At 43.6% G+C, this 23,031-nt stretch overlaps 1 pseudogene across 1 annotated transcript in view; it reads left to right on the forward strand.

The window, feature by feature from the left end:
• Positions 1-4,982: 4,982 nt before the first annotated feature.
• Positions 4,983-23,031, forward strand: part of LOC307104063 (actin-like protein 9) — a 37,856-nt pseudogene continuing 19,807 nt past the window's right edge. Inside the window, exon 1 of the transcript in view lies at positions 4,983-5,108. The product of the transcript in view is annotated as an actin-like protein 9 (transcript). The remainder of the gene's footprint in view (positions 5,109-23,031) is intronic.

Consider the following 23,031-nt stretch of genomic DNA (forward strand, 5'->3'; position numbering starts at 1 on the left):
CCTATATTCCTGAACATCCCCAGGAGTTGAGCGGCTGTGCTCTATTGTCACTGGACCTCCCTGGCTCCCCTTGGGCATCTGTGGCCTTAACTGCTCCCTCCGCACAGAGCTGAGGCCTGCAAGGTTTCTGATGAAGAAAGAGCAGACATGAGTTACACTCTGTCATGAGGAAAAGGCCAGAATTGACTTTTTAAAAATTCATCGTCTTCTAATAATAAAACTGTATTTACAGAGAGTCGTGCTTCGGAGAGATGAGGCTGTGCAAACATCACTTGTGCCATGCTCCCAGAGGTCTGGGGAAGTGACAAGGGAACGCCAACTGGGGTCTTTGCAATGCAAAGAAGCAGACATCAAGGAAAAGTGGCCTGCTCCAGGCCGGGCAGGTAGCAACCAGAGGGACAGATAGGAGTTCAAACAACAAATATTTGCTGAGCCCACAGGAACCAGTGAGGCAGGCACATTAGCAAGCCAGCCATTGCCCTGTGGATGTCTGCCTCCTGGGTCCTGTGCTCAACTCTTTATCCTTTAACTGCAAAAAAGATGTAGGCAGAGAAAGCTGGTTCTTAGTGAGCCAGCAGGACAACATCCACGGTGGTCACTTCTTGCACGTCCACCCTTGTCTTGCACTCACCCTCTTTACATCAGGCTGTGAGCCTTGGCAATCCTAGTCCTTCTGCATCTTGTCCAGGAGGCAAGGGCTTCTCTCATCCTCTGGCCTCAGCCCAGAAGCCCCTCTGCTCTGTAAAGCAATTACTGTATCGTTTATAATCCCTCCTCCCCCACCCCCGTTACCGCTGTGCTGGTCTCTCCATGAGAGGAGAGCATGTTCATAGCTAGAAAGTATAAACAGTGGATTTTGTATATTAATCTTGTCGCCTACAACAAATGATAAACTCGTTTATAAGGTCTAGGAGGCTTTTTTTTCTTTTTTGGTAGATCCCGTGGATTTTCTACATAGATGATCGTGTCTTCATGTCAGGAGAGTTTTTATTTCTTCCTTTCCATCCAGTATGCCTTTCTTTTCTTACCTTACTGCACTTGTTAGGACTTCTAGTAAGACGTTGAATTGGAAGAGTGAAAACAGATATCCTTGCTTTGCTATTGATCTTATGGGGAAAGCATTCAATCTTTACCACTAAGTGTAGTGTAAATGTGTAATGTTAGCTGTAGGTTTTGTTTTGCTTTTGTTTTTGTAGATGTCCCTTTTCTAGTGAAGAGAGTACCTTTCTATTCCAATATGGAACACAGTCAAAAAGGGCCAACTAAGGTGTTTTAGGTAAAAATCTCCTGTATGATTAGAGAATAAAAACCAGCTGAACTAGGAATAGAAAGGAACTTCAGTGGAATAGAATATTCCACATTCTATGGAATCCACATATGGCCAATACATTTTGTCATAGGTACAAAAGCAATTCATGGAAACTCAATGAGAAGGTGGAAAAAGATCAAACCAACCAGAAAATGAGAGATGCTGGAACAACTGCACATATGTATATAAAAAACGAAACTCAATTATACTGCACACACGCTACAAAAATTAACTCAAAATGGATCAATACGCCAAGCTACAACTTCTAGAAGAAAATCTTTGTGACTTCAGGTTAGGCAAAGAGAAATTAGATATGATGCAAAACACACAATCTATAAGAGAAAAAATTTGTTAAACTGGACTTCATCAAAAATTAAGAATTATTTGTATTCCTCCAAAATAATAAACCCAAAGTCCCTCAACTGCAGTCTGGTAAATCCACTCAGTAATAATATAGAATGAACTATACATAACAACATAAATGAATCAAATACATTAAGCTAAATACAAGAAGCCACACTCAGAAGACTACACACTGTATGATCCCATTTATGTGACATTCTGTAAAAGACAAAACTTAGAGAACAGATCAATAGCTGCCAGGAGTAAAGGACTGGGAGAGATCGATTATCCTTAAAAGTAGAGTCTCTTCTAAATGAAGCTTCTGGTTAATCAGACCTTCTCTAGAAATAGAAACTGTTAAGTGGCTTGGGAAGCCAAGTTCTACTAAACTAATTTTTTCCTTCTCCTCCTTTCTCCCCTCCTTCTCCTGTGTTTTCTCTTACATGAATGATGACACCGCCAAGCCGGGGTTATCCTAGGCTTCTTTCTCTCCCTCCATTCACCTTCTGACTCCAAGGCCTATGCTTCCTACTTCCTAAGTACATTGTATGAGTGCTTCTCTCATCTTCACAGCCATGCTCCTCGCCACGCCTCATCATCTCTTGTCTGAATCACTGGGCCAGTTTCCTTCCCATCTGGGTCTCCCTGACTCCCGCCTGACCCCTCCCTCCTACTTCCTAAATAAAGCTGAACTTCAGTCCGAAGTGCTGAAGAAAGGTGCTGAGGAGCCAAGGTTGCTGGCAATGGAGAGAGGAGGCTGAAGTGCAGCTTTACGTAGGAAGTAAACGTGACAAGCCTGAGTACTGGGGTGGGGGAGGGGGGGGGAGGGGGGGAGGCAGGGGAGGGGAAGAGAAAGGCTGTATGTCTGCAAGAATAGCAGTTTAGAGCTTGTAACTTCCCCTGGGTGGACCAAGGCATTTCTCATCCTTCATGGTGGCTCCTGGAAGCAAATATGCCACAATTACCCCGTCACTAAGTTATACCTTTACCTCATTCTCTTTACTACGCAATTGCTTTTCCATAGAAACTTTAGTTGTTTTTCAGCCTGTCACTGTATTTGTAGGGAAACAGAAGCAGACAATATAAGATAAAATTGTTGCTCATAAAAGCATTAATATTTGACAGCGTAAAAAGCTATGAGGGACAATAAACGTTACCAATACAGGAGAAGGGGCCTATTATTATGGAAGCACAGAGTACCCTGCCCTGTGGCAGGTTCCTGTATATGAATTATTGCAGATGGTACTACATATGTACATTCAGTAAGACAATAACCCTGTGAAGAGGGTAGTCTTGTCTCCTATTACAGATGAGGAATATGAGACCCTAAAAGCTTAAGTGGCTTGCCCAGGGTCTCAGCTAGCAAGTGGTACAGTCAGGATTTAGCACCAGGTCGACTTGACCTAAATACCATGACCTTTCCATCATGGCCCCACATCCTTCTCTCCTGAACTGGAACAGTCCCCGTAGCTTGATGCTTCATTTCCTTTTATCTAGAATGCCTTGGTGGCTGACCACAGCCAGGCAGGCCCATCCAGATTTCCAAGGCCACCACCAATGGGCCCTTCTCTGAATAGCCTGCTTCCCTCCCAAACAGAAAACACATGACGCCCCTCTCAGAAAACTGTTTTCTGCCTTTGTACAGGCCTATTTGTGTACTTATTATCCTATATAATAAAAGCCTAATATGCTAAGTGTCCAGTCATCTGGTCGTCTGTTCAACCAATCAAAGCGTAATATGCTAATGATATGCTAAGGCCACTCAACTGCTTGCTATGATGTGCACTGACCACCAGGAAGCAGATGCTCCAACTGGTAGTTTAGCTTGCTGTTGGGGTCTGGCTGATCAGGACTGAGCGAGACGGGCCAGACATGCCCTGGAGCCCTCCTGCAGTCCCTCCCCGGTTGGCCAACCTCCTGTGTCTCTCCCCAACCCCGATCATGCACTGGTGGGGTCCCTTGGCCTGGCCTGTGCCCTCTCACAATGCAGGACCCCTCGGGGGATGTCAGAGAGCCGGTTTCGGCCCTATCCCGCAGGCCAAACCAAGAGACCCCACTGGTGCACGAATTTGTGCACTGGGCCTCTATTAATAAAATGCAGGCCTCTTGAAGGCCATAGATTTTCTATGTGCATGAAGATATTCTGTAGTTTGTGATTTGAAAACATGTACTAAATTGGTTGAACAGGTCAAAAGTTGGTAAATGAGGCTAACAGTGAGAAGACTAATCCCTATTTTTGTAAAAACTACTGTTTGAAATTCTCTGCTATTGGATGATTCCTTATTCTGTGAGTCAACTCTATTATTTTTAGATGGCCCTTTCCTCTGTAAATTAACTAAGCTTTCTGCTTGAATAATAGGGAAGATAAACTTGACTGTCTGACCTTGTAGGCTAGTCATCTAACATAAGGTCCGGAAAAACCCTTATTCGGGAGACAAAGGGGGTGGAAAGATATAAATAGGGAAAGCTTCCTCCATGTTTTTGCTCTTGGGAGACATCTCCCTCTGGGCCTGCTGGTGTAATAAACGGTGTAACTCCATTTCTCTGGGTGTTGCTTGGTTTTTCTCCAGTCTTCTGTAAGCATTATTTCTTCCGTAACACCACTGGTTCCCTGACTGTGAACAAGGCCAAACACACTGGCCTTTTGGCCTCTGGTGAGTGGACCGGATTTGGGGCCTGGGGCGCCAGATAGGCCTCAGGGGGGTGCCACTCTGCTGATTTAACAGGCAGCACCAAGCGCCCCCCGCCCCCCATTCTGACATGGAAGGTCCGGAAAGTCTGGAAACACCGCCCCCCTCTGTCTCTCCTAAACCGGGCTCTCCAGAGCCAGTTGGGCTGCCCTTGCGTTCAGCCAATCAAGGGCCCAAACCACAACCGGCACATCAGATGCCTCTCAGGGAGATTCAGGGAACCCAAGTACTTGGCAAAGATGGGACCTTACATGAGGGTCTATTATTATCAGCCCTTTACCACCAGTGACATCCTGAGTTGGAAACATCACACCCCAGCTTATTCTGAAAAACCTCAGGCCATGGTAGACCTCCTAGAAATGATCTTCCAGACCCAGAAGCCCACCTGGGTGGATTGTAAGCAGCTCCTATTTGCATTCTGTAACACTGAGGAGCGCATGAGAATAGTAACAGAGGCTCGGAAGTGGCTCCAGACCCAGGCCCCGGCAGGAATATTAGATACAGACAGATGGGCAAGGGAGGCCTTCCCTGATGAGGAACCCAATTGGTCCCCGAACTCAGAAGACGGAAGAACCAGGCTAGAAGGATATCAGCTGGCTTTCCTCCAGGGGATCAGGGCCTGAGCCAAGAAGCCCACTAACATGGCTAACATCTCTGAGGTTTTCCAGAAGCCTGATGAAGGTCCAGCGGCGTTCTATGAGAGACTATGTGAGACATACCAGATCTACACCCCCTTTAACCCTAAGGCCCCAGAAATTCAAACTATGGTAATTACAGCTTTTACAGGCCAAGCCCAGCCTGATATAAGGAGAAAATTACAGAAGCTAGAAGGATTTGCAGGAACACAAGCCCTCCTGAGACTGTTAACTGAAACAGATTACAGGGTGTCTAAGAAAGAGGCATAGATTTATCAGAAAGAAGTCAAGTATCTAGGCTTTATAATAACCCAAGGGAAATGAAGGCTAGGGACTGAAAGAAAGCAGGTAGTATGTGCCATCCCCTAGCACCCAGCGGCAGATTCTGGAATTCCTGGGGCAGCAGAGTTTTGTCAAATCTGGATCCCAGGGTTTTCAGAACTGGCTAGGCCTCTCTATGAAGCTTTAAAAGGGGAAGAAAAGACACCCATCAACTGGGGTCCTGAGCAGGAGAAAGCCTTCATCACCATAAAGGCCCCAGCACTAGGGCTACCAGATGTGACACGGGACTTTAACCTCTTCATTCATGAGAACAGCAGGGTAGCCCTAGGAGTTCTAACCCAGGAGTTTGGACCCTGGCAAAGACCAGCAGCCTATCTCTCCAAGCAGATTCACCCGGTTGCCTCCGGGTGGCCCCCGTGTCTCATGGCCCTTGCAGCCAAGGCATTATTAGTCAAAGAAGCAGATAAGCTTACCCTGGGGCAAAATTTAAATGTAAAAGTACCTCATTCTGTTGTTCCCCTAATAGAAGCTAGGAGGGAAGCTGGATGAAAAGGAAAGAATGAGATCTCAAAGTTACTAGAAGCAGTTTGGGAGCCCAAGGAAATAGCCGTCATCCATTGCAAAGATCACCAGAAAGGGAAAGACTCAGTGTCAGAAGGAAACCAACGTGCTGATGCTGTGGCCAAGCAGGCTGCTAAAGAACAAGTAGCACCATCATGGATCATGTTGGCCCTTGAATTACCCGAACCTCCAAAATACACTCCTCAGGAAGAGGAATGGGCCCAGCAAGAAGGGAGCAAGAGAACGAAGGAAGGTTAGTGGGTACTCCCAGATCATAGGATCCATGTCCCAGAACAGTTAGCCTATAAGGTAGTTCTCCAGTAGCATGAACTTACTCATTTAGGGAAGACTGCCCTAGAAGCTTTGTTAGGCAGATACTATGGAGATTGCCCGTCTTCCCTCCTTGTGTGCCTCAGTTTCTCAGCAGAACAATGCTAAACAGGGTCCCGCAGGACCGATAGGAGTTCAGCACTGTGGGCAAGCTCCCTTTGAGGACTTAGAAGTAGATTTTACAGAAATAGGGCCTACCACAGGAAATAGATACCTACTGGTCTTTATTTGTACCTTTTCAGGGTAGTTTGAGGCATATCCCACTCGCACGGAAAAGGCAAGAGAAATCACAAAGGCATTGCTGAAGGACAATTCTGTGGTATAGAATGTTTCTGACCATAGGGTCCGATAATGGCCCAGACTTTGCAGCAGAAATAGTATAACAGGTAGCCAAGGCTTTAAGAATTAAATGGAACCTACATACAGCTTACAGGCCTCAGAGTTCAGGGAAAGTATAGCGCATGAACCGGACTCTAAAGCAGGCTATGCTAAGCTATGCCAAGAGACAACCTTACCCTGGACAGATATCTTGCCTCTTGTACTGCAGGTATGCTATTCCCCGAGGGCCAGGGTAGTTTTTATCTCCCTTTGAAATTCTATATACCAGACCCCCTTCCTTAATTCGGCCAAAGGGAGATTTGGGGGAAATAGGAAACTTAGAAATCCAGAAGCAACTACAAAGACTTGGACAAACTGTCTTTGAGGTCCACAGATGGGTTACTAACCAGTTACACATCTCTCTAGGAACAGCTGTACGTCCTTATAAACCTGGAGACCAGGTTTGGGCAAAAGATTAGAAAAAGGAGCCCCTTAAGCCAATTTAGAAGGGACCCTATCCAGTCATACTAACCACCCCCACAGCTCTCAAGGTTGTAGGACTGAACACCTGGATCTACCACTCCCAGGTAAGGGCAGCCCACCAGCCAAGTGACGCCCAGCCTGAGTAGAAGGTGACCTCTGACCAGAAACACCCCCTGCGGATCACTCTCAAGAAGACACTGGATCTCGCTGATCAACCTGCTCCAAGGAATTCAGATAACACCCTGCTGAATTCTCCCTTACACTAATCTTTCCTTCTTATCTTCACCTAAAGGCAATATGCTCTGATATTTCTGGATAATCATTGTTTTTATCTTTCTAATAATTTTTATTTTATTTTTTATGAGTGCCGCCGGGACCCAAGGCTAGTGCCAGAAGAACTCATCTGCCCTTGCTGGGACACAAAAGCACCGTGAATTTACTGCTTCTTACACAGCAAGGAAACAAAAGAAGGCTAAGGAGACCTTCTCACAGCAGAGAAAGAAGGACTGTGCCTGTTCCTTGAGGAAGAGTACTGTTTTAACCAGTCTAGTATTATGAGGGATGGGGCCAAGAAACTAGCTAATCGAGCTTCAAAAAAGGGGACAGAAGTTATCCAAGTCCTGGGCTACATGGGGGCAGGGGGTCTGAAAATGGCTTCTCCCATTGACAAGACCACTGTTAACACTACTCATAGCCACAACCTTAGGACCATGTCTTCTAAATCTTTTGACTCACTTTATCTCATCCTGCCTAGATGCCTTTAAACTTCAAATAGTCCTGAAAACCAGAAGAATTCCCCACAAACCCCTCTGAGAAAAAGAAAATGGGATGCTAACCCTTTAGTCATCGCCCCTTATCAGCAGGAAGCAGTTACAGAGTGGTCACCACCCCTGTTCACCATAACATCCCATAATTGTTATACCACAAAGCTAAAAAGCTTGTGGAATGGGGAATGGGGGGGGGAGGGGGGAGAATCAGAAGGCTAATCCCTATTTTTGTAAAAAACTACTGTTTGAAATTCTATGCTATTAGATGACTCCTTATTCTGTGAGTCAACTCTATTATTTTTAGATGGCCCCTTACTCTGTAAATTAACTTTGCTTTCTAGCTGCTTGAATAATAGGGAAGATAAACTTGGCTGTCTGACCTTGTAGGCTAGTCATCCAACATAAGGTCCAGAAAAACCCTTATTTAGGAGACAAAGAGGGTGGAAAGATATAAATAGGGAAAGCTTCCTCCATATTTTTGCTCAGAAATTTGGGAGACATCTCCCTCTGGGCCTGCTGGTGTAATAAATGGTATAACTCCATTTCTCTGGGCATTGCTTGGTTTTTCTCCTGTCTTCTGTAAGCATCATTTCTTCCGTAACATCACAAATGTGTATATAGAGTTAAGTAATGAAATAGTTGATTATTTAGATTTTTATTAAAATTTTCTTACTATAAATTAAATATCAAGTTTATCCAATACATATTAGTACTATGAAATTCATATGCTTCTTTTCAGGCACATATTAAAATCATCAATACCCATATGCAGAAAGCATTCTGAAAATTGAAGAAAGGAACTGCATTCATGAATAAATTTGAAGTTAATCTTTCAATTACAAAAAAACAATTTTAAGACATTTGATAGTCATCTTCTTGCATAATATTTTTCTTCTAATACTTTTTATTTTTTCTAAGACTTATATTTACCTTACTATATGACAAACTCAAAGACTCATGAAATGTTACAGTTAGGAGGGGACCTAAAAATATTTCGGTCCAAATCTTTTAATTTGCTGTTGAAATAGAAGTTTAGTGATGTGGAATGTCAGCTCCGTCACACAGCTAGATAGTACCGGAGATAAGATTAGAACGTTCTTCCAAAATTAAACTCCAAACTCTCAGGAACAGAGCTGGTGGCTTATTTTAATATTCATTCAAAACCTTCGTAACAGAACCCAATTTTATTTAGGGGTTACACACAACCTTGAAAAGCCATTTCTCAAAAAAAAAAAAAGAAAAGAAAAGCCATTTCTCAGACTTCCTTGCAGCCAGATGTGGCCATATAACTACACTTCAGCCAGTAAGATGCAAGGGTAAGTAAGTGTGTGGACTTTTAGGAAGTCTCCCTAAAAGGAAGTGGGTACTCTATTCTCCTTTTTTTTCTTCCTCTGTCACCTGGAATGCAAATATGATGGCTCTAGTTCAGGTACCCAGGTGGGTCCTGAGGATAAAGACCACACCTTGGGGCTAGAATGAGCCTGAATCCCTGATAACCTCAGGGAGTCACCTTGAGACAACATTTTGTTTGTGTGTTTTGTTTTGTTTTTGTTAATCCTCACCTGAGGATATTTTCCCATTGATTTTTAGAGACAGTGGAAAGGAGGGAGAGAGGTAGAGAGAGACACACACATTGATTGGTTGCCTCCTGCATGTGCCCAGTTAGGATCGAGCCTGCAACCCAAGTACATGCCCTTGACCGGAATCGAACCTGGGACTCTTCAGTCTGTGGGCTGACCTTCAGTCCACTGAGCCAAACTGGTGAGGGCGAGACAGTTCATATTTTAGTCTTTTTTTATAAAATATAAATAAATAAATTTCTACATTACTTAGGCCATTATTATTTTGTATTTTTCCAGTTATATTCAGCCAAACATAACTAACTCATCTCACTACCCAATCCCACTCCCATATTACTGTTCCTTTCCTATCTCAGTAAATGGCAACTTCATTCCACCAACTGTTCAGGCCGAATTGGAGTCAATATTAATGACTTGTTTTCTTTCAAACGCCACAACCATCCCACCTGTAATTCTCATCAAGTCGTCCTTTAATAATGGCCGCAGACCTGTCCATTTCTCACCACCTTCACTGCTACCACACAGTATTCCCGCCACCCATTGTTCCCAGCCACTCTGCCCACTTCGCTATCCCTTGACTACCAGACATGCTCCCTCTGGTCTCAGAGTCCTGCTTTTTTGGAATTCTTCCCCAAATATCCACATATTCTCTCCCATACCTCATTCCGGCCTCTGGCCAAACCTCACCTTATCAGGAAGGTCTTTCCTGACCACCCTCTCTAAAATAGAGTCCCACCCGCTTATCTACTTCTCCTTCAGAGTACTTACCATCACATAATGTGTACTTAGATTCATTGTCTCTCTCCCCGCCAGAGGCAGTTTTACTACTCTGAGCTACTTACAATCCCTGTGAACATGTGTTAAATATGTGTTGATAACAACAGTAAACCAGCTTTGTCTTATAGTTAATTAAGAAGATCTAAAAGGGTAATATGGGGTATAGCTAATAGCAACCACAGAAGATTGAAAAATTCAAAAGAAGAATGATAGACGTCACTATGCCATGCCAAATGTCCTTTCATAGCGACCCAAAAGAGACAAAGCCTTTTCTTACTCTTCTCACATGACCCCTTTAGTGAGAACCTGGGTTGGTGGAGGGTGCCAAACTGATCACTGATTGCCTAGTGCTGAACACAGCTGTCCTCTCAAAACGCTCCAGCTTTATGAAACATTCTGGCTATTTAAAACATCCTATATAATAAAAGCCTAATATGCAAATGACCCAACAGCAAGGGGTGGGGCCAGCAAGCAGGCAGCGCCAGGGCAGCCAAGGCGGGTGCCAGTAGGCAGAGGGAGGAGACAGCGATTGGGGATCAAGGAGGTGGCAGCAACCAGCGGTGATGGAGGGGCTATCGGTGGGGGTAAGGGGGGGGCCAGGTCAGGCCACTCACCAGCTGGTGCCATCCCCTGATCAGCCTGTGGGTTGCCTCTCACAGAGGGAGGCCAGGCTGAGGGATCCCCCCCCCCCCCCGAGTGCACGAATTTCCGTGCACCAGGCCTCTAGTGAACAAATAAAAGTGCACTAAAACAGGTTTATCTTTTCATTTGCAGACAGTCTATTTCTTTTCAAAGTTAGGAAGTTCTCAGTTGGACAAGTAAACTTAAATAAGAAATCTTTTCAGTAAACCTTTGCATAAATAGGTCTTAATCTTGACACATTTTGGAAATACTATATTATTAATATTTGTTTGCATGTGGAGAAGGAGCAAAGCCTGAGAGAACATCACAGTTCCCATTTTCAAAGAAGACCAAGAAGTCAAGTCTATCTTCTTCTAGCAAATAACAGGCTGAAATTTGTAAAAAGGAAAACCAGCAAGCTATTTCTAAGGTTTCATTCAAAACTATATACTTCTCTTGCCCTGGTCTGGTGGCTCAGTTGGTTGGAGCGTCGTCCCACACACCAAAAGGTTACAGGTTTGATTTCCGCTCAGGGCACATACCTAGGTTGCGGTTTGATCCCCCTATTGGGGCATGTGTAGGAGGCAACTGATTGATGTTTCTCTCTCACATCGATGTTTCTCTTTCTTTCCCTTTCTCTTTCTCTAAAATAAACACACACACACACACACACACACACACACACACACACACACATCCTCAGGTGAGGATTTTAGAAATTATATGTAATTTTTATATAAGTCTCTCTACATTTCAAGTGATTGTTGTTTCAAACTGCTAAAATATTTTTTATTTGGGAAAACATACAGCTCTGCAAAAAACTTAAGAACCAGCTCTGAAGATAGATCTCCCTGCATCTGATTCCCATCTCCACTCGCATCTCACTTCTCGCCTCCAGCTCCTCTTCCAGAAAACTGAGGTAAACTTCACAACAGCCTGGAAGACAGGTGGCTATTAAAGATAATGTGTGTAGAGTGCCGAGCGCCGAGCCCGGCACCTCTTGGGAGCTCAGTAAATGGCTGTGTTATCTTTCCATAAGCAATGATCTACAGAAGCCCACTGAAGCCATCAACACTTTTAAACATAATCTATAAAAATAACTGATTTTTAGAGAACATTGGAAAATACCAAAAGGTATGAATAAAAAAATCTCCCACCAGTACCATGAATAAAACCTCCAGGCAAAAAGAGAAGTCCTGTAAACTGTAGATATTTTCCCTCTAACGACCTTGAAATAGTGACCTCTGCTGGCCAGTGGAAAACATGAGCTTTTCAATCAACTCTTCCTCGGTTGAGCAAGGGTCGAGTCAGTCAGGCTTGGTCCCGGTCCCTGGAACAAAAACCAGGTTTTGCACTGCCAGGCATTGAAATCATCACAAGGGTTGCCACCATGTAACTGGGATGTTAACAAAATTAAAGGCGGCCTTTCCATTTGCTCACCCTCCCAAAAGATTATTTTTTTTTTGAAACCCCATGCTCTCCTATTTTTAAAGTGTCATAATTGCATGTGCACAAAACAGAGGAAAAAATCAGAATGCGTTATTAAGAATATTACAACAAAAGGAGGGAAAAAATCGTTGGGAACATGTCTGATTCAGGTGGGGTACTAGCAAACAGCGACAAAGAAGGCTTTATAAACCCTCAAACCTCTTACAGGTATGACCCAAAAATCTAATTAGGAAGAAGCCACTATTCTTTTCTTCAGGTGAAATATTCTTGATGCTCAAGAGTCTATTGCCTAGGGCCGTGGTCGACAAACTGTGGCTCATGAGCCACATGCGGCTCTTTGGCCCCTTGAGTGTGGCTCTTCCACAAAATACCACGGCCTGGGCGAGTCTATTTTGAAGAAGTGGCGTTAGAAGAAGTTTAAGTTTAAAAAATTTGGCTCTCAAAAAAAATTTCAATCGTTGTACTGTTGATATTTAGCTCTGTTGACTAATGAGTTTGCCGACCACTGGGCTAGGGCATTTAGACATGAAATACACATTTAGACGTAACATACATTCCCATCTCTTAAGGTGTGAAGTAAAACTCGAGGTTTCAAACAGGCAGCCATAGGACCATATAGTTTGGTTTGGCACTAGCTGTATTTTTTTAAAAAATTAATTTATTTCCGACATTTTAAAAATGGATATTTTAGCTGGCCGGCGTGGCTTAGTGATTGAGCATTGACCTATGTATGAACCAGGAGGTCATGGTTCAATTCTCGGTAGGGGCACATGCCTGGGCTGTTAGCTCCATCCCTCGTCGGAGGACGTGCAGGAGGCTGCCAATCACTGATTCTCTCTCATCATTGATGTTTCTATCTCTCTCTCCCTCTCCCTTCCTGTCTGAAATCAATAAAAATTATTTAAAATTTTTTAAAAATGGAGCTTTCACATCAAAATCTAAATTTCTGCCTTCTTATAAACAAACTAGAAGCCCGATGCATGAAGATTCGTGCAAGAATGGGCCTTTCTTCCCCTGGCTGCCGGCACCGCTTTCGCTCTGGTCGGAGCCGCCTTTCATCTCCGGCCCAGAGCTGCCTATCCGCCTTCCCACGCTGCCCAGAGGCCCGGAGCGGCTGGAGTGGTGCAGAACGCCTGCGTTGTCACCATGGTGATGACGCAAGCGTCCCGCCCCGCCCCCGGCCACTCAGAGCCTGCGTATGCAAATGAAACCTCCATCTTTGTTGGGTTAATTTGCATATTCACTCCTGATTGGTGGGTGGGCGTCGCAAAGGTACCGTCAATTAACATGTTACTCTTTTATTAGGTAGATGGAGGAGACTAGCCATCCCATGCCAGCATTCTCCCATGGCAACAATCAACAGGGCCAACAGCAGCAATCTTTCCTGGAAATGGGGCACTTGCTCCCCAGTTTGCTACCTTCCTCATCCTGTTGGCCTCACACATCACATCACCGGCATGACTTTTGTAAGTGCTTTAATATGAGATCCCCGGTTTCCAACAACCCTAAGGCACTAACTCTGAGCTCAGTTCAGTTCAGTTCAAACAAGTATCAACCATGTGCAAAGTACTTTAATAAGCAATGGGGATACCAAGAATAGACATGCTCCCTGAACCTAAGGAACGCATAGATCACAGTGAGAGCAAGTGAACAGAAAAGGTAGAGAACTGGTAAAGACTAAAGGGATTAAGTTTGCTGTCTAGTTCTGTGATATGATATTCAATTATTTAATCTTTCTTCTTTTCTAATACATGCATTTAAGAATATAAACTTCTCTCTAAGCATGGTATTAGCTCTATCTCAAAAGTTTCAACAAGTGTTTTTATTATAACTCATTTAAAAACATGTTTTCCAATTCCCATCCATGTGATTGCTTATTTGCTGGCCAGTGAGCTATTTAAAGTTTCTTAATTTCCAAATACATGAAATGTTCTAATTATCATTTTAAATTGATCTCTACCTATTTGCCGTACAGCCAAAGATGCTCTAAATTATTTCAGTCTTTAAGTTGTTGAGACCTGCTTTGTGGACCATCAGGTGGCTGGATTTGTAATGTTCAATGTGAGTTTAAAGAGAAAACATGTTTTCAGTTTTTAGGTTCAGTGTTCCTTGTGTGTCCACCAGGTCACATTTGCTGATCATGCCATTCTAATATTCTATTTTCCTGATTTCTAAAATTGGCTTGTTGCCCTAGCTGGTTTGGCTCAGTGTATAGAGCATCAGTCTGCAGACCGAAAGATCCCAGGTTTGATTCTGGTCAAGGTCACGTACCTAGATTGCAGGCTCCTCCCCGGCCTGGACTCTTGTCTGGGCTTGTTCAGGAGGCAACCAATCGATGTGTTTCTCTCACATCAATATTTCTCTCTGTCTTTCCCTCTCTCTGAAAATCAATGGAAAAATATCCTCAGATGAGGATTAAAAAATAATAATATTAAATTAAATTAAATAATTAAAAAAATAAAATGGGCTTGTTCTATCAGTTACTGAGACAGATGTGTCAAATATCTATATATAATAGAGAAATATGCTAATTAACTGGGACGCCATAACAGGTCGACCGGACAGGAGGAGGCTGCATGCGCAGCGTCAGGGGCAAGGCAGCAGGGGCCTCCACGCACCTGCGCTGGGGGAGGGCCTGATCAGCAGCGGCCGCGGCTGCTTCAAGGGCCAGAGAGGGAGGCAGGGCCGGACTGGCAGTGGCCGCGGCTGCTGCAGGGACTGGGGAGCGAGGCAGGGCTGGACCGGAGACTCGAGGGTGGGCGGCGCCATGTGATTTCGAATTGCACGCTGGGCTCCTAGTCTATAATAATAGAAGTGTAATATGCTAATTAGACTGGATGGCCTTCTGGGTGGAGCAGGGGCTTCAAGGGAAGCCGAGTCCTGGGTGCTGGAGGGAGGCCGGTGTCGGCAGCCAGGGGAAGGAAGGCCTACTCTTGTACATATAAAAAGCCAGCAACCAGAATGCTGTAATGACCAGAATGACCGGTTGCTATGACACCCACTGTGGCCAGCAAACCAGCCCGATTGGGGGGTGGGGCTGGCCAGCCAACCTCCTGCAGCCCCTACCCCTGGCCAGCCCTGCCCCCAATGGGCCCTCACCACCCCAATCAGCCTTCAGCCCCTCCCCCCATCCAGCCCCACCCCTAATCACTCCACCCTCACCTCAATAGGGTGCAGGGCCAACCAGCCAACCTCCTGCAGCCCTTCCCCCTGCCTGGCCCCACTCCAGATCAGCCCCCCCACCCCGATCAGGGGCAGGGCCAGCCAGCCAACTGCCTGCAGCCGCTCCCCTTAGCTGGCCCCACCCCCGATTGCCCGAGTCCCCTCCCCCTGCCAGCTCCACCCCCGATTGCCCCCACACACACCAATCGGGCGTAGGGCTGGCTGGCCAACCTCCCACGGCCCCTTCCCCAGCCACTGATCCCCGATCAGCCCCCCCAACCCCATTCGGGGGCAGGGCCAGCCAGCCAACACCCACAGCCCCTCCCCACGGCTGGCCCCGACCCCAATCAGCACCCCCCACCCCAATCAGGGGCGGGGCCCACTGGCCAACCTCCCGCCATCTCCTCCTCCTTATAGGCCTGGTCCCAATCCGCCCCGATTGGGGCCGGGCTGGCCAGACCCCACCCATGCACGAATTTGTGCACTGGGCTTCTAGTCTTTATATAATTGTAGTTTTGTCTATTTATCCTTGCAAGTAGTTCTATCAGCTTTTGATCTATGTGATTTTTCTTAAGATATAACATACATAAAATACATAAAACTTACATATACATTTTAATGAATTTTATGTATATACCCACACAATCCAAATCAAGATCTATTCCTTTTCCAGCATTTCAGGCTTCCTCATGCCCTTCCAAGTCAGTATGCTGCCCCTCTCCCAGGCTAACTTTCTGACTGAGTGTAATAACATTAAGTTTTGCCTGTTCCTGAAATGTATATAAATGCAATCATCCTATCTAATAAAAGGGTAATAATATGCAAATTAACCATCACTCCGTCACAAAGATGGCAGAGCCCATAGCCACAAGATGGCGGCACCCAGTCCTCTCAGCCCCGCCGGAATCCCCCAGTCCCGGGGGGATGGCCGCTGAGACCAGGCAGCATGAGCGGCCTGGCGGAATGCTTGTTTCGTTGCCACGGTGACAAGGCAAGCGTTCCGCGCCCGGCCGAGGATGGGCCTCTGGGCCACAGAGAGCCTCTGGGCAGCGGGCGCGGAGTGGCCAGGCCCCGCAGAGAGCTACTGGTGCACGGATTCGTGCGCAGGGCTACTAGTACAGAATATATTCTTTTGTGTCTGGCTTCTTTTGCTTAATGTTATGTCTGTGAGCTCCATTCTTATTGCTGCACATAGCAGTAGTTCATTATTTTGATTGCTATGTGAACTTTCATTGTAAAAGTTTAGCACAATTTATTTATCCATGCTACTACTGATGGACATTTGAATTGTCTCCAGTTTGGGAGGTTAACCAAAACAGAGGTTTGGGCCATAACAAAGAATAAAAGCATTTATCTGAGCAAAAATAATTGCATTCCGGAAGTCACAAATTCAAGTAGCTATCAAATTGTGCTCTGAAGAGAACAAAGAAAGACAGGGTTTTATAGAGAAGATATTTACAAGTGTAGTTCCATTATGAATGATCCTGGCTGGGTTAAGAGGGAATGATTAGTTCCAAAATGCAAATGGGAGAGGTGAAAACTACAAGGAGGAAGTAAAGTCCATATGTGTCCACTTTTTTATTTTTTTACAGCAGTTGTTCTAGGCTGTTTATGGCTGGGCATTGAGCTGAGTTTAGCAGCAGGTCAACAACGTAGCAGCAGCTCTGAGAACTGAGGCACAGGTGTGCACAGGCCCCACTTTCTCCTGACGTGGTTTTGAGTGACTCTCTTAGCAATGCTTATTTTATTGTATTCTCCCTATTCCCCGGGGCTATTGTGAAAAATCCTGCCATAAGCATCCTTATAAACATGACTTTTGATGAATAATACATATACACATTTCTCCTGGCCTATGCCAATCAGTGGAGTTAATAGGTTCTGGGACAGACATGTGTTTAGCTTTAGTAGATATTTTCCATGTGTTTACTCCTTCCAGCAATTACATAAGAATTTTAGTTGCCAACAACACCTGTAATTTTCAGCCTTCACTTTTCACCCTTCTGATGAGTGTGTAGTGGCATCTCAATACAGCTTAAATTTGTATTTCCCTAATAACTAATGGTGTTGAATACCTACCTTCTCTTATAATCCATTTGAATACCCTCCTTGTTCAAATGTCTATTCACCTTTTGTGCATATTGGTTTAATGTACTTTGAGGCTATGCTATTAGGTGCATTAACATTTAGAACTGTGTCTTTCTCATGAATTGAATCTTTCTGAAGTGCCTCTCTTTATCTCTAATAAGGCTCTTTTGCCTTAAAGTATACTTTATCCAAACAAAAAACATACACACACAAAAAAAAACCCACAGCTATGCCAGCTTTCTTTGAGTGTTTGCATGTTTATCTTTTCCTATCCTTGTCGACACATGTGACATATGTATCCTCATGTTTAGGTGTGGCGGCTGTTAATAGCAAACAGTTGGATTTTGTTTTTTATTTAGTTTAATGATCTTTACTTTTTGATTGGAACAGTTAGTCCATTAATATTTAGTGTAACTACTAATATATTTGGGTTTATCTCTACATCTTACTAAGTGTATTTTCTTTGTCCTGCCTATTTCAGACTTAAATTTTCCCTTCTACATGAAGTTTTTTTTTTTAGATTAACTTTTTATTCCCTCCTTTCCCTATCTTAGCTTGAAATTTTACTATTCTTTTAGTGGTTAACCTTAAGTTACAATGCACGTCTTTAATATATCAGAGTTTATGTTGGCACTTTCACTCTTCCCAGAAAGTCTAAAGACCTTAGATATTTTAACTCTTATATATTGATTCATATGACATTGTGTTTTATACTTTAATTCTCTCCATATTAAAAACCCACCAGACATTACAGTTTCATAAGTTATTTATATTTACCTTTTTAAAAATATATTTTTAAATTGATTTCAGAAGGGAGAGGGAGAGAGAGATAGAAACATCAATGATGAGAGAGAATCACTGATCAGCTTCCTCCTGCATGCCCCACACTGCGGACTGAGCCTGCAACCTGGGCATGTGCCCTGACCAGCAATTAAACTGTGATTTCCTAGTTTGTAGGTTGACACAACGTTCAATTACTGAGCTATGCAAGCAGAGCCATATTTACCTTTTTTGGTTGTTCTTACTTACTTCTCTGATTGTTCTTCCTTCTTCTCTCTGAAAAAAAAAACAACTACCTTTATAAATTGTTTCATTTATTGTAACCTAGTAATGAAATCTCACAGCTTTTGTTTTTCTGAAAAAAATTTTTATTTCCCCACCATTTTTGCAAATTAATGCTGGGTATGGAATTCTAGGTTAGTAGGTTTCTTTCAACACTTTAAACTTTTCATTCCATTGTCTTAAATTGTTTTTCTTGAGAAGTTAGCTGTCTAGTCATTGTTGATTTGAAAGCACTCTTTTCCCTTCTCTGGCTACTTTGAAGACATTGTCTGTGGTTTTCAGAACTTTTCCTATGATGTACTCTCTTTACTCGTCTGTTAGGATTCATAGAGATTTTTCAACTGTGAGTTGATAGCTCCTCAATTGTAGAAAATCCTCTGCTATTAAATCTTCAAAATTGCTTATACCCCATTTGTCTATGAGTCTGCTTATTATTTTCCTAATTATAGTAACAAAAATAGAAACCAATTAAAAACCCAAACATTAGTGTTATGCTAAAATTATGCTAGCCTTAAGAATATAATAAAGAGTATATAGGCAAAAAATTATCATTAGTTAAGGACAGCGATAGCATTAGTTAAGAGCAGACATTAGTTAAGGATAAGTAGATACTCACTTATATAGAAACGTATTCATGATATATTTTTATGTTACAGAAAGGTTAAATAGGCATGCAGACAGATAACCCCACTTGTGTTATATGTTCACATTTGTAAGCAGAAAAGTGAAGAGTCAGATCAGGGTCACATTATGACTTTGTTGGGCCTGAGGGCCTTTTGCCTTTGTGGGCTTCTTTTGCCCCCCAAAATATTAAAACTTATATTTTATAACTGTATTGGTACAAAGACAAATATATTAATGCTATATATTAAAACATTTTCTTTGTCCAAAAGTTATTTTTCCTTTCCTTCTGATTTTGTTATTTTTATTGAAGTATACTTGATTTACAATATCATGTTAGTTTCAATTATATGACATAGTGATTTGATATTTATACATAGTAAATCACCACGATAAGTCTAGTTACCTCTGTCAACATATAAAGTATTAATAACTGTAATTAAAACATTCTCATGGCCCCGAAAGTCTTGTGGGCAACGGGCCCCCAGTACTTAGTGGAAAAGTCAGCCCTGTCATGAAAACCTCCTGTAATTGCAACTATGTACTTTTAACAGGGTTTCCAGTGCACGTGTCTGCGAGTGAAAAGCAGAGGGCAAGAAGATGAGCATTTAGCTCTTCATCCTATCGTGAAAAACAAATTCTCTCTCCACCATCCAGAATGCCTGATGCTGCTGGAAGAGAGAGTTAAACTTGCATTTTGCCTCTAGGACATTCAGGCCAGACTTTTCCTGGCTGAACCATCCCCAAGTCCTGTAGCCCTGACGCTGGCTAAGAAATAACATCCAGCAGCATTTGTCAGAATTTGAGTGTATATATTAAATATTAATAATAATATGACAAATACATTTTTTAAATCTTTATTTTTCAGATTATTACAGATGTTCCTCTTTTTCCCCCCACCCCATGGCTCCCCTCCACCCAGTTCCCACTCCACTCCAGGTGTAAATTTTTCTCCAATCTCTTCCCACACCCCTATACCCCCTTCCCCCCGAGAATTGTAGGTCCACTCCCTTTCCATGCCCCTGATTCTATTACATTCACCAGTTTGTTCTGTTCATCAGATTTTTTATTCATTTGATTTTTAGATTCACTTGTTGATAGATATGTATTTGTTGTCACTTGGTTGTTCATAATTTTTTATCTTTACCTTTTTCTTCTTCTTCCTCTTCTTAAAGAATTCCCTTCAGCATTTCATATAATACTGGTTTGGTGGTGATGAACGCCTTTATCTTCTTCTTGTCTGTGAAGCTCTCTATCTGACCTTCAATTCTAAATGATAGCTTTGCTGGGTAGAGTAATCTTGGTTGTAGGTTCTTGCTATTCATCACTTTGAATATTTCTTGCCAATCTCTTCTGGCCTGCATAGTTTCTGTTGAGAAATCAGCTGACTGCTGTACGGGTACTCCCTTGTAGGTAATTAACTGTTTTTCTCTTGCTGCTTTTAAGATTCTCTCTTTGTCTTTTGCCCTTGGCATTTTAACTATGATGTGTCTTGGTGTGGTCCTCTTTGGATTCCTATTGTTTGGTGTTCTCTGAGCTTCCTGGACTTGTAAGTCTATTTCTTTCACCAGGTGGGGGAAGTTTTCTGTCATTATTTCTTCAAATAGGTTTTCAGTATCTTGCTCTCTCTCTTCTTCTGACACCCCCATAATTCGGATGTTGGTACACTTGAAGTTGTCCCAGAGGCTCCTTACACTATCTTTATATTTTTGGATTCTTTTTTCTTTTTGCTCTTCTGGTTGGGTGTTTTTTTGCTTCCTCGTATTTCAAACCTTTGACTCGATTCTTGGAATCATCTAGTCTACTGTTGAATCTCTGTATATTATTCTTTATTTCAGTCAGTGTATGCTTAATTTCTGAATGGTCCTTTTCTATTTTTTTGGCATTCTCACTAAGATCCTTGAAGGTCTCACTAAGTTCCTCAGAGGTTTCTAGAAGATTCTTGAGTAACCTTATAACTGTGATTTTGAACTCTATATTTAACATTTTGCTTTCATCCATTTCTTTCATTTGTGACATGTTTCTTTGTCTCCGCATTTTGGCTGCTTCCCTGTGTTGATAGAGTGGCCTTGTGTGGTAGGTGTCCTATAGGACCCAGTGGCTCAGCCTTCCCAATTACCTGAGGTGTACACTCTTGGTGCACCCCTTTGTGGGCTGTGTGCATAGTCTTGTTGTAGTTAAGCCTTGATTGCTGTTGGTATCACTGGGAGGAATTGACCTCCAGGCCAATTGGCTGTGAGGACCAGCTGTGTCTACAATGGAAGAGCTGCTGTGCAGGAGACACCCTTATGAGGCAGGACTTGCTTCAGTCGGGCTTTTGTGCTCACTGAGTCTGCCCTTTGAGTGTGTCACTTATGGATGTGAAGAGTTGTAATCTGGTATGGTCTCACACTGACCACTGAGTACACTGTCTCTTGGATCTCCAAGGAGGTGCAAAGTCAGCCACTGCCTGGGGCCGCCCAGCAGAAGCTACAGAGACATCTGCAGATTCTTTCTCTTTGTATTGGGTTTGGAAGTGCCCAGATGAAGCCTAGCTGGGAAGCAAGGCAGGCTGCTGCTGCTTCTGGGCCTTGGGCCTTCTTTTGGTAGCTTTGGGGCTCCCCTGACCCAGCTGCTTCCTGTTTGACAGGTTTTAGGCTGAGAAAGGACAGGCCATTCATATGCAAAGCCGCTGCTCACAGCTTGGGTGGGGTTGTAAGTTGGATGAGGTGAGGTCTCAGGGAATCACCAGGGCAGAGCAAACAGCAATGGCTGCCAGTCAGCCCTGCACTGGAGAGGTCCCGGCACAGGAACAATGACCACTGCGAGTCTGAAAGAAAGCCACCCTTGTGTTCCATCCCGATGCCAGACAGTCCAGTTTCTCCCCGTATGTGAATGGGTCCCCAGAGTCTTGCCCAGAACTGGAGTTCAGAGCAATCAGGAGCTTGTATCTCCCTCCTGATTAAAAAAAGCAGCGCACCTGGTTGCCAGCCCATTCCGCGCCTCCACACCTCCTACCAGTCTCAATGCGCTTTCTTCTTTACTTCTAGTTGTAGAACTTCCACTCAGCCAGCTTTCCCACAGTTCTGGAAGATAGTTGTTCTGTCTTTTAGTTGTAATTTTGATGTGGTTGTGAGAGGCAGCAAGTACAGGTGTTTACCTATGCTGCCATCTTGGTTCTCTCAACAAATACATTTTGAGAAATTATGAAAATTAAGAAGACAGGTAAATGTGGGAATCATCCTATATAATAAAGATGTAATATGCAAATGGTCGTTAAGCTGTGAAGCGTAACAACCGATCGTGTAATGACTGGATCACTGATCAGCAGTATGGTGGGGCAGCGAGCTACAAGTGGTGGTGGAGAGCTACAGGAGGGGGCAGGGCAGCAAGCTATGAGGAGGGGGTCGAGGGAGAGGGGGCGGGGGAAGCTACTGGAGGATGGCAGTGAGCTATTGGTGAGCTATTGGTGCACAGATTCATGTGCAAGGCTACTAGTCAAAGAATAAAAACATAAGCAGATGAACATCTAGAAATGTAAAGGAATATGATATAGGGACACTTTGCTGCAGCTTCTCAGCACTTAACTCATACCAATGGACTGTGTTTCTAAAGGACATCACTGGCCCTGACACTGAGGCAGCTAAGGCAGGAGGATGGGCAGGGTGGTGAGTACCTTGGTGGAGAATGCTATTTCACTAAGTTCCCAGCCCTGAAAACTGGGAACTAAAAGTAAGAAGACAGAATAACTCTGTTCCTGCTTTGAAATAAAACAAGTCAATGGGAAGAGACAAAATAAATTATGCACTGTCTAGGGAGGTGAGGGTGCAGGTGGAAGGACAAGACAGGTGATGCAGAGAGCCTTGGTCTATACACCCACAGATCCCCTGGTCACCATTCATCATAATATTCAGGCAGAAAGCAAATGAAGGAAAACACTTGCCTAGAAAATGACATACTTACCAGGCTTATTGATCC

Source organism: Cnephaeus nilssonii (assembly GCF_951640355.1).
Source record: "Cnephaeus nilssonii genome assembly, chromosome: 8".
Classification (NCBI taxonomy): domain Eukaryota; kingdom Metazoa; phylum Chordata; class Mammalia; order Chiroptera; family Vespertilionidae; genus Cnephaeus; species Cnephaeus nilssonii.